Below are 13272 nucleotides of genomic sequence, written 5' to 3'. Positions count from 1 at the left end.
GAGTATCCTTGGTCGTAACCTGACAGAAGTTAATAAAAGACCTTCCCTAATGTGAAAAGAAAAGATTAGAAATATTTAAACCGTATTATTGGCTTGTCCCCATCCCATACATTTTTGTCCGTGATTTTAAAGTTTCTATAGATCCACTGATACCCATTCAAGGATTCCTTCAGACTCAAATTCCTACTGCAGGGATGCTGACCCTAGAGATTCCATTCCTACTGCCACCCAAATCCTCCAACTAATGAACACAAAAAATGTCAAAATACAAGCCAAGTCCTAACTCCAGGAGTTGACGGATCCTAGTCTGACATTGGCTGGGACTCTTGGAACCCGTATAGCCCTAAATTAACAATGCCTGCTCTAACTTCTGGAGGTCATTTGTCAGTAGTTATATTTGTGCAACTTGCTTTGATCTGCAGAAAACATGTGTCTCAAAAGGGTGTATGTTCACCAATATTTTGTAAATTATATGACATGTTTCTATAGATTTACATTATAATATAATAGATATTTTTACTTTTAGGTTAAAGGCGTATCAAACTATCAATTACTTTTGATGCCTTAATTGTATTTTTTTCCTATTACTGGGTTTTTTTCAGGGGCAGGGTCTGGCTTTGTTGCTCAGGCTGAAGTGCAGTGGTATGATCAAAGCTCACTGCAGCCTGAAACTCCTAGGCTTAAATTATCCTCCTGCTTCAGTTTCCCAAATAGGTAGGATTACAAGTGCACACCACCACACCTAGCTAATTTTTAAAAAAAATTTTTGTAGAGACAGGTTGTTGCCATGTTGTCTAGGCTGGTCTTGAACTCCTGGCCTCAAGCCATTCTCTCTCCTTGGCTTCCTTAATAGCTGGGATAACAGGCATGAGCCACCATGCATAGTCTTAATGCCTTAATTTTAAATGTATCTACTTTTACTTCTTTCATTTTTTTTCTCAGTAAGAATCTACTAAATACCAGGGAAAGCTGAAATACAGACTTCTAGAGGTATATGCTTTTGCATGTTGAAGACATATTTTTGTCAAGTGAATAAGTCTTCAATTCATCTCTAGATTTATTGCCAACATTTTCCTTAACATATGTCAAAACCATTATTTAAGTAAGTTCTTTAAAAGTGGCTTCAGGGCAATACTTTGACCATAGTTAAGCCCAAGTATATAGAATTCTCTGGAGACTTCTTACATTCTTCTCTTGGCTGCTCCTAAATACATGTTATCACGGGGTAGCCTTTGGCTTATCAAAACAATGCCATATGTAGGCAATTTATAAGATACTATCATATTATTTTGTTAATAAGTTAATTAATTTTAAAATTATTTAATCTAACATGAATTGATAATGGTGTCTGCATGAATAGGAATGTGTTTATTTTGTGAGCAATAATAAAAAAAGTTACCAAACAGCAAACCACATAATCAAAATGTGAAAACTACTTGTCAATACTTTCTAACCGTTTTATGTACCAAAGGAAATATGAATGAGTGTGGATGTGAGGGTTTTTGCAGGACATGCTTTGTGAAATGGGTCTGGTGTGGTGTTCGTCTATGCATCATTACAGAATAAAACAAGTAATCTCTCTTCCCATAATATATGAAATCAGCTATTTATAGAAGAAGCCCAAATACTATAAACTTAAAATCCAAGAACTCATTTCATTCCCAACTCTCTATTCAAAATAATTTTATGCTTTTTGGGAGGCCGAGGCAGGAGGATTGCTTAAGCCCAGGAGTTTGAGACCAGCCTGGACAACGTAATGAGACCCCATCTTTACAAAAAAGTTACCATATATAAATAAATAACTGTATTTTGAAGAAAGACCATGTGAACAGAAGGAGAATAGTAAGCATGGAGGGCAAAAAAAAAAAAAGTGTGTGTTTGCCGGGTGGAGGGTAGACAGAGAGGCATGATTTGTAGCTTTTATACAGTACAATCGGGGAAGAAAGACACTGCATCGGAAGGGTGCTAAAAGCCAAAGTCTATGTGTGTTCCATAGTAAGCTGGGGATAGGTTAGTCTGGCAGAAAAAGCTCTAGGACATTTGATTCAATTTCAATATCTCCTGTTCACCAAGTAATTACCTGTTGCTACTTTATCTCTTGCAGGGCTCTGAATCCAGGAAGCCCGAGCAGAGTACTGTTGATCATCAAATTTCAATACAACAATGTGGATTAGGTCTATTCAAAGGAGAGTTAAAAAGAAAAGTTGACAGCTGGGCGCGGTGGTTCACGCCTGTAATCTCAGCACTTTGGGAGTCCGAGGTGGATGGATCATGAGGTCAGGAGTTCAAGACTAGCCTGGCCAAGATGGTGAAACCCCATCTCTACTAAAAATACAAAAATTAGCCAGGCGTGGCGGTGGGCACCTGTAATGCCAGCTACTCAGGAGGCTGAGGCAGAGAACTGCTTGAACACGGGAGGCAGAGGTTGCAGTGATTCAAGATCACGCCACTGCACTCTAGCCTGGGTGACAGAGCCAGACTCCATCTCAAAAAAAAAAAAAAAAAAAAAGAAAGAAAGAAAGAAAAAAAAAGAAAAAGAAAAGTTGACAAAGGATGAAAAAGCACATATTGGGGCCTGGTGAAAAATAAAAGAAATAAAACCTAACCCTCAATCCTACCTTTTTAATCAAGATAATGGGAGCCAGTGAGGCCATGCTAGCTTTCCTACATGACTTAGTTCTCTCTGTGTCTCCAGGACTAGGAAATGTTGGTCAATAATCCACTCACTGCAGCATTATTAAAACTACATTGCAACGGAAAAGATATTACAGGACATATTCTTTTTTTGGTTTTGAATCATAAAATTAGGCCAAATGATATGTAGCCGTACTTTTACCTTCAGCCTTGCCAGCAAAAGTACAATAAATAATCTTTGAATCACAAAATGAATATTTCCAATTAAATTTTCTAAGTGTTCCATAAAGAGAAACTGGTTCAAATAATATCCAATAACAAGTGTAGTATTAGCAATTGGCTTGGAAACATGAGTTTGACTTGTTCAGAAGCCATCTCAACAAAACAGATCTCTCTTGGGCTATGCAAATTCACTGATAAGCACAAGATAAGTTACTAGAGAAATATTTTTCCAGCAGTGCTCAGGATCCCCAATCATGCTGGGCTTCAAGTGCTAGAAACGATTTAGCAGCCAGTTCTTCCATCTGTCCTACAGTAGGCAAACATCCAGCATCCAGGATGATCAACAGCCTCTGGGGCTTATGACTTACCAGTCAATGAGTAATATGTTTTGCTGTTTGGTGTTTTGTTGATTGATGTCTTAGAGTGAAAATTGCCAAAGCTGCAATCCACCTGCCAATACTTTTATTTCTGCCAAATTATTTTAAAAACATAAACTGAACATCAGAATACACCCCTATGATAGATAAAATTCTATTAACACTATATACTAAATGCTTTCATCACTGAAAAAGGTTTTCAAAGGTATCTATCATGTACCCATCTGTCTATCTACCTACTTATTTATACATACACAAATGCAGACACACACATTTAAAATACTTCTTTTGAGCTTCTAATCACAGTGAATATTCTTTAACTCAAAATTTATTTCTACTTATGGCATATTTGCTAGAGGCCAGCTATAATAGATTAAATGGGTTTATTTGAAGGAGGCAGTGAAGCCAGTTGTTGATATTAACAAGCTTCAGTGGCTGCCAAATGAAATGTCCCAAATATACAGAGTGTACCATTCCAAAGTGTATCAGCTAAATTGTGAACATTGTGCTTATAAACTGAAAAATTAACATTGTATTTTAAAGTGAACCATAATGCTTGTGTTTCCAGTCAAGGTTTGAAAATAGGGGTGTGTGCCTACTTGTATAATGTACCATTTGGCAGAGTGCTTAAGAACTAAAATTCTGGAGGCTGATCCTCTGTGTTCATAATCCAAGCCCCATCTCATACTAAAAGATGTTAGGCAAGTAACTTACCCCCCTAGGCCTGTTTCTTCATCTGAAAAATGAAGATAATAATAATAATACCTTATGGAGTTATTCAGATGATTAAATGAAATCACATAAGGAAAATCCTTAGAAAAGTTCCTGCCACACATTAAGGCCCAGATAAATGTCAGTGATGCTTCTTAGCATCCTGTTTTAGGTTACCAGTTCTCATCAGCTCCTCTGGGTCTGATTGATACCCAGACATAAGGAGAAAAAAAAAAATCCAGGTTGTTTTGAAAAAGATTGTTGGTGGTTCCGCTATGGCAGCAGAGCACTTTGAAGTGGAAGCCTTGGGGAGGGAGCTAGCAGCCAGCCTCAAAAGAATTGGCTAGATTCTCTGGGAAAGGAACTCATCAGCATATGAAGAAAAACATGGGTGAAAAGCCGGATGAGGAGATTTGGATGAATAAACAATAAGACAGTGTATTATAAGCAATGTCTCATAAATCACGATGGGTAGAATCAAAACTATACCATAATATTACAGTCTAATTGGGGTTTGTGTCTGTGTTTAGAGAGGAGAAGAGAAGAGAGAGGCAGATAGGGAGAAATAAGCGTTGCTTGGATAAATAGTTTAGCCCACCTGAAAAAGAGAGGGTACTGATAATAAATAAATAAATAAAAATGAAGGCCACCATTTACCTACCCCAAGGCCAACTGCCTATAGTCAAGTGACCAAAACTTAAATCATCCTGATTTCCCTGAAAGGCTAATGTGAAATGTAAACAAAACACAAACATAAGCTTTTTGTCCTTACCAACATGATTCAGTGTAACTAAACCAATACAGCTACAGAGAAATGAGCTTAAACAGCCCTATTGGCCTTAAAAAATGATAACCAATCATGAAAAAAAGATCAAAATCCTTCCTTCTATATGTTCTACAAGCTGTACTGTAATTGTTGTAATATTGACACTCATGTCATGTTTCCATGTCAGTGTCCCAGTTCATGAACTGTTCTCTTTTTTTTGACCTATTGTACATTACAACATGGTGACTATAGTTACTAACAATATGTTGTATTCTTGAAAGTTGAGAGTAAATTTTAAGTGTTCTCACCATAATAAATCAGTATGTGTGGTAATGTATGCATTCCTTAGCTTGATTAACCCATTCTACAATGTAAAGATATTTCAAAACATCATATTGTAAACAATAAATACATGTAATTTTTATTAGTCAATTAAAACATAAATAAAACCTTTATGCAGACATTTAAAGAAAATCTTAAAAGAAAAAGTAAGTAGCCCTAAAACTGTAAAAAAATGGTTAGACTTACCTTTGCATGCCCCTCTCAAGTAAATGTCAAGAAGTCTTTCCTGGATCAGGCCCTACTAGCCTTTTGCCCTAGACTCTCTGGAAGCCACTACCCTTTCTCCAGGAAAGAAAATCAAAACCATCCAAACAAACAAAACAAAACACAGACTGTTCTTTATATGCCCAATAAATTCTTAAAATTCTAACTTGATCTGATTTGATTTTTGAGAATATTCAGTAGATTTTGTAAAGCTCTTCAAAGCCATCGATGAATCTTCCATATTAGTTAATGGCTTTATGACCTCCTAACTTCAAAATGGTACAATATTGATAGGACTGGTTAAGAGAAAAAAGTTCAGGGTCAAAACTATTATAGATGTTTCAGAAAGATGGAGAAAGTGAGAAGACTATGTTGAAGACAAGGGGAGAAAAATAGAGCTATATTCAATCATAATTCTTATACTCAAGGAAATAGTTGTGTTTAGCTCCTTAAACTCCCTCAGGCTAGTCACTAACCCAGGAAAGAAAAAGTCCACATAAACCCTCCCCACCTCACACATGCAATATCTTGGGAAATCATCAAAGTCAAAAGACCTGTTGAAAATCAACTTGTTTTTAACGCAACAGTGTTACGGTTAAAAGGAAACATGGAATGTTTAAGGGCAGGAGAGGGGCACACTGGAAGTAAGGTGCCATGCTGACAACTGTCCCCGCAGGCCACACATGCACTTTTAGAGCCAATCAAAAGGCACAGTGCTAACGGTTTAATTCTGAAGAAGCAAGACTTTTGAAATGTAACTGAATTCTTCCCAAAACTTCTAAGAAGAAAAATATATAAACACATTGAAGAGGAAGAGGGCAACCTAAAAAGAAAGCTTGGCCCCTCATGAGGGTCATGCAGAAAGAGATGAGAGGGTGCAGGCAAAAGATGGGTCAGAGATAGCACAAAATTACTCAGTCTCTGTGAAAGGTTTTAAAAGGAAAACGTGTTTACAGTAAACAAAAGATCAATTCCACACCTTTTTTTCTTTGTTAAAACAATTAATTCTAGTTTGTGATTTTCTCTTAGTTAAGCCAAAATTGTCTTCTTACTTCTAATCATACCATCAATCCAAAAAACAGTTTATTAAGCCTCCACCTACTGAGCTTCATCTAAAAGCACAGTGCTACCTGCGGGGGAAATTACAATGACTTGCAAAACAGGGATGCCTTCCTCTCAAACTCTGTGTTTGAGATTAACATTTAATTTTACAAACAGGGATGCTCAACCAGTGCTCAAGAAATGCAAAAGATAACTGGCCCTTGGGGTTTTGTCTGACCTGGGCTTGTCTGAGATATTAAGAAAATGTATATTTCAACCCTATTGGTGAAAGGGTGGGGTTCAGTTAGTTGGAGATACTAAAAGAAGACATCCTAAGTGAAGGACAAACTGGGAGAAAAGGTCTGGAGGCTAGAAAGTGGAAGGCATGTTCTAGGATATGCAAATAGACCCCTCGGGGGTGAAGAATGGTGAGGAGAAGGGAATGGTATTGAAGACCTGAGCAGCTGCACTCACAATTGTACTGTTTGGGCTTGGCATCAACAACCTTTGTGCTGATTCAAGAACCTAATTTCAATCTGCTAAATATGTGTGTGTATGTGTGTCTATATGTGTGTGTTTCTACATAAGAAATTTTGAGAGGGAAGTAATTTACATATTTCAAGAAAATTATGATGCAGGGTATCTGAAATTAATCATTATCACAGCCAGAAATATCTTTGGAGCAAACTAGCAAACTATTTTGTAGGCTGTCTTTGCATTACTAATGTATTTATTATAATATTTACATGCCTAGTAGGACTACAATTTTGATATACAGACTTACAATCACAGAATTAACACAAAACAGTAAAATGTGCCCCAGCTCAAAGGAACAGCAATAAAAAGAAAAATTACATTAGCAGAATAGAGAACCTACTGGTATTTTAACAGACAGAAAGAAAAATAAGACTTTCTACAATAGAGATACAGATCTGATTACATATAATAGATGGAAAAACAAAAACTTGGAATGACCTAGTAAGAGCATGTCTTTCTCATGTTGCTCTTTGAATTGAGAAATAACAACAAAAGTGTTTGAAGAACTCAGCCTCTCTGGTGAGAGAAGAATGAAGCAAAATACAGATTTATCTAGAAATTATAAAAGCAAGTCACTAAGCAAACTAAGTCCCAGCCACTGTCATGGCCTAGGGTTGTTTTCCAATCAGGGATTGGATGAAGAGACCATCCCCTGGTGCTATCATGAGTTAGCTCTTTGAAACTCCAATCTTGATTTTCCCTGCTGCAAGAAAACTGTCTAGACTCTGACTGCTGAAGCCTTTCCCAGCTTTAGAAATTTCTAACACAGCCTTCTGTGATGCTTGTCATAAAAGGTGGTAACTATAAGAATACGGTTAAAGACACTCTGGCGTCCACTGTTTCTCTCAATTTCACGTTATGAGCGATAGCAAGTATCCTTATTGTTTTCGTCAGATTGTTTCAGAGTTTTCTCTTATTTTCAGACCAAAGCTGATCATGTTTCTAATCAAGGTTTAAATGTTTAAACATGAGTTAAGAAAATTACATTTTCTAAGTTTTATTTACTAGCTGTGCAAATTTAACAAATTGAACATAATATACATGTAATAATCTTACACCTATTTGTAAATAAATATAGATATGTATATATGAGACTTTCCATAGTGCCCAGCTCCTCATCCACACTCAGTGAATGTTAATTAACTCTCAATAGCTAACATTTGAATGGCACTTTGTAGTTTGTTTTTTTTTAAATCACTTTTCCCCCATTTGATGATTGTCTCTTCATCCCTGTAAGGTTCTATTGTCCTAGGTGAAAGCTGAACTAAGTGAGAAAATTGATCCAAGAGGATAAATGACTTTCCTGAGTCAAAAAGCTAATTAGAGGTTGAGTCAGAACTACCTTGTCTGGTTCCAAATATCTTGCTGTTTCCACCACACTATGTAATGTTTTACTATTTTGCCATTAATAGAGCGAAGATGTCAAAAATAAAAATCTATGTTAGTGAGTCAACATGCTCTTCTTATTGGCCAATGGAACTCTATGATAGAGGAAAAAAAGAACTTAGAAAGTTATTACAGAAATCTTCACTGGATATTCAATCAAGTGCTAAAGGAATCATGTTTTAAGACCTGCACACAAGAAAGCTAGTTGACATCTTTAAGAAGTCAGCTTTAAAAATAAAAGACCCATATACTAGGAGGCAAAGAAGCCTTCAGTTTGTTCATGAGGGAACAGGGGACAAAGAACTTGTGTCCCTCTGTTTTGGGAAGAGCTTTGCAAAGAGTTGGAGCAGAGAGAATGATAATTGAGGACCTACAATAGCTTTGTAACAACAGAGCATTTTATTTGTCTTGGATTGTGAATGTCTTTTAACATTGCTCTACTTGGAAAAATATATTCCTTTTGAAATTTTCTTGAAGCTATCACCCATGTGGTCTATTCTCAGAAAGCATTTTTTAAAGCAAAGTAACCAGTCCAGCAATCAAAAAGTAAAGTTCAAATCACTGTGATTCGTTGCTCCCTTTTTTCTGAACACAATTAATAGAATATACTTCATCCAGCAATGATATCTAATGGATATTGAACATTGTGCCATACTCTATATAATACATTAATTAATTGAACCTTCTAACACGCCTTTGAGGAAATTACTGTTATTTTATCTCCATTGTACATATGAGGAAACTGAGTCCTAGAGAAGCCCCATAAGTGGACCAAATCCCTGCATCATCTAAGTGGCAGAACCAAGATTCAAACCCCAGATGACTTCAGACTCGATGGCTACATGTCTATTTTTCCCCTACCTGAAACTCTTCTTCCAGCGTTGATCTCCTCCAAGCTCTTGAGAAAATTTCTCTCTCAGTTCTGATCCAATCCTCCTCCCCTTTCTCTCAATTCTGCGTTTCAAAAATCTAAACTACCTACCTGTCAAGGAAACAATTCCCTTTCAAGGAGAAAGGAGGAGATGAAACTGAGCTTAAAAGGCTGAATGCTCTTTAGCTGAAAGAGGCAGCAGAAAAGAGGCTACTGACCCTCTAAAGAATATGATTTTCAAATATAAGAATGCATCAGAATCACCTGGAGAGTTTACCAAAACAAATTGCTGGGTCCCATATCTGGAGTTTCTCATGCACTGGGCTTGGAGTGGGGCTGGAAATTTTGCACTTCTAAGAAGATCAGGTTGATGTAGAAGATGCTGATCTGAGGACTGCACTCTGGGAACCACTGCTCTAGGGAAATAGCTTTGTGTTCCTACTTGAAAGAACTCTACTTTCATTTCTTCCAATTATTCAAGAGCTCTGTATTACTCAAGTCTAAAGAGCACCTACCCATTGGGTTTTACTACCTCTAACCACACATTACAGGTCCCAGACTAAGAGAAATGGTGTCAAGAGGAAGAAGCTGAGCTTCCTCTTCCTCCTTGCTAAAGGCAGACTTCTGAGTTTCCTGCCAGTAATTTCTCCTCCATTCTAACTTCATGGACAAGCGATCTGAGTTGCTGTGCAAAGAAATCTGTGGTCTCAGCTTCTATCTCCAACAGAAAAGGACACTCATGATTCACACAAAGGTCATGGAGGGATGGCTTCTTTACACAAACTGATAGAAGAAACATATATCAAAGCAACTATAAAGGATAGCTGAAAAGCTGACATAAGAAGACCAAAATAAATAATAACAATATTCACATCATATATCATCTCATGAAAAGCCTCTTTCAAAGGGGCTGTAGGAATGGCCTCTTTCCTTAGTAAAATGTGAATACTGTACATTTGTATTAGCAATCCCATATTTAAAGCTTGTTTTTATCTAAATCAGTTATAAATTAATCATATGAATTCACCACATATATTGTAATTGCAATGCTGGCCTGTGAGGCCCAAATTTAGATCCCTATTTCATACTTTAGGAAAAATTTTACTTGTGCCTAATTTTTAGAGCATAAAAGTCTTCCTTATAAGCATATGGAAGTATAGATCTAGAGTAAATAAAAGCCTTAGATTGATTAGGCTGAAACATTATTTTATTATGTGCACTACTCAAATGATTTAACTGGATTTATTCAGCTATGTTAAATAATGCATTACTTTAGCAGCAAATGCATTTTTGCATTTTGCATTAAAAGAATATTTAAATATTCTTTTAACCTGGACAAAAATGATATGCCCGTGTCAACAGCACTGGAGAGCCCACTCAGTCAGTTCAAACTTTTCCAATTTCCTACACAATACCCATTTCTTTAGCATTTTGAACTCATCCTGATTAAGATCTTTGCTTTTACCTATTAACTATAACCTCAATTTTGTTTTTATAATGAAATAAGACTCCTCTGTGAGCTGGGGAGATATACTTTCAGGTCGATGTATACTATTTTCTTTTTAACTACTATTGCAGGAATAACACACTTTAAAATATTATATATAGAGTCAAGAGCAGAGGAAGAGTTGCTTTGTTTTGCCATCTGAAAATTACCCTAGAGAAGTTGTATGTGTGTATGTGTGTGGTGTATGTTTCCCCATATGCATACATGTATGGATATGTATTTGCAATCTGATACTCCCAGAAAGTACAGGAAAAGGTATTCATAAAGCAAGTTCTTGAAAATGACATGAGAAGTTCTGCAAGAGAAGAGAAGAAAGTCTGGTTGGGAAGATGGTCCCATTTGATACTATTTTGAGCAACTGACCAAATAAAGTTTTATATGGTTTAGAGCTTATGTTCTGAGGACTGGGCATAAATTGTCTGAAGCTCAGTTATTTATTTTCTTTTCATTTTTAATTTTTAAGATAAAATTTCTAAGGCATCTCTTTGAAGTTAACTAATTCTTTTAAATTAATACATTTTCACACATAGTATCTTCTAGAAAAAAATTGATGTGCACTATAAATGTGTACTCTGATTTATGAAAGAATCACATCAACTTTAGTTGGCATGTGGTTCATTAATAATTCAACCAAGAAGACATCACCAGGTTCAAAATAACAGAAGTTTCAAAATTAAAGATAAAATCTATAACGAACAAATATTACTATGTATAAAAAGATTCTTTATATTACAAATCCAATTAATTTTTTAACAAGTCGATTTTATCAGTTATTTATATGAGCTTCTGTAAAATAATGAAAATACACTTGGAAAGTTGTAGAAGAGTAAGTCAAATGCATCCCCTGTCCCAAACTTATGAACACATTCACATGTGTTCCTGCATCTGGCTTAGACAATTAAATATTAACAACCTTGTCTAGTTTTTCGTATTAAGAAGATGTCACGATTTTCTCTTTTCATAAGGCATCAAAGCTGAAGTATTTTTTTTTTTTTTTTTTTTTTTGAGACAGAGTCTCACTGTCGCCCAGGCTGGAGTGCAGTGGCGCGATCTCTGCTCACTGCAGGCTCCGCCCCCCGGGGTTCACGCCATTCTCCTGCCTCAGCCTCCCCGAGTAGCTGGGACTAGAGGCGCCCGCCAACACGCCCGGCTAATTTTTTTTGTATTTTTAGTAGAGACGGGGTTTCACTGTGTTAGCCAGGATGGTCTCGATCTCCTGACCTCGTGATCCGCCCGCCTCGGCCTCCCAAAGTGCTGGGATTACAGGCGTGAGACACCGCGCCCGGCAAGCTTAAGTATTTTTGCCTCCGTTTTCAAAGAAAAAAATAACGACAGCAGTGCATGTAGATGCTTTTATGCAAGCCACAAGTAAGAGATAGCCAGGGGCAGAAGACACATGGGCCCATCTGAGAAATTACTTCAGGGCAGTAAAAAGCTTGCTGAGAAAAGCAATTTTACTCTTGGATTCTAAACTTGAGATGCCTTCTGAGCTTATAAAACCTAGCGATTCCACAATGTTATACAGGATGATTTAACAGCCCAGTTTGAATTTTGTCACTTTAATCCATTAGTCAGAAGTGCAAAGGAAGTCTCCCATTCTACCTGTGATATTGACTACCCCACTCCAAATAGGGGACAGGTTCCTGAATTAGCTTTGCCACATTTTTTTTCTTGCTGTGATCATCTAATATCAGTTTGGGTTACTAGAAATACAGCTTGAAACAGGAAGCAGTCCTACATTTTTTGTTGCTCTGGAAATGGTCTGCTTATAATCTTCCATCAGCCCTCCTCTACATGCCCAGCCACCAATCTACACTTTGACTGGGGCTCAGTTCTCCTTCTGACAGGGAGAGGCCCTTCTGCATTTTCCATCCATTTTCATGGACAGACCCTCCGAAGCCAGGGCTGCCTGCTGATCCTAGAGTCTAACAAAGTCTGTCACTTCTGAATACTCAACACCAAGCAGTGCTTGTCAAATTTAGAGTCGTGCCTGACAATCACACGGAGGGCTTGTTAAAACACGTTGTAGAGGAGGAAAAGATGTCTTTTCCTGGCCCATTGCTCGGTTCATGGTGGAGGCACCATACAAAGAAGATATTAAATAAATGAAGATTTATTTAATATAAGTTTCACATGATATAGGAGACTTCATGAGAAAATGAAGACCCAAAGAAACAGATAAGCTTGTGTACTTTCATGCTTAGGTTTGAAGAGTGGACAGTCCTGGAGAAGTATGACTGGACAAAGGAGGTGATAAACTCGGGGAAACTTAGCAAGGTCTGTTTGCTCAGATTCTTCTATGTCCCAGTGTCTTCAGAGATAAGGATGTTTCTCCTGGGTATAGGGAAGGCACCTCTCAAATAAGGGTCTTATGATTTTACAAGGGAGAGGAAAAACTGAGAGTGACCCTCCTATGTCTGCTGTTTTCTCAAATGCCAAAGGTGCAGCATTTTGGGGTAGCATGCCTGAGCCCCATCAATAGATTGCCATCAGAGTTTCTGTTTCAGTAGGTTGGGGATAGAATTCTAAAATTATTTGCATTGCTAACAAGTTTTAGGCCCCCTTTGAGAACCACTAGCATAGAAGCTAGACTCTAGGGGAGAAAGATGTGTATTTCTCAGAAATACACATCTGAAAAATCTGTGAATTCACTTCAAGATTTTGTTTTAAAATA

General features: G+C 37.1%; 1 long non-coding RNA gene across 1 annotated transcript in view; it reads right to left on the bottom strand.

Annotated features, from left to right (window-relative positions):
• LOC115837217 overlaps positions 1–13272 on the bottom strand; it is an 813290-nt gene that overhangs the window by 160046 nt on the left and 639972 nt on the right. The gene's annotated exons all lie outside the window — the stretch shown is intronic.

Source organism: Nomascus leucogenys, chromosome 11 (assembly GCF_006542625.1).
Source record: "Nomascus leucogenys isolate Asia chromosome 11, Asia_NLE_v1, whole genome shotgun sequence".
Lineage (NCBI taxonomy): Eukaryota > Metazoa > Chordata > Mammalia > Primates > Hylobatidae > Nomascus > Nomascus leucogenys.
The sequence above is the reverse complement of the archived record's forward strand: the minus strand, read 5'-3'. Positions and strand labels throughout refer to the sequence as shown.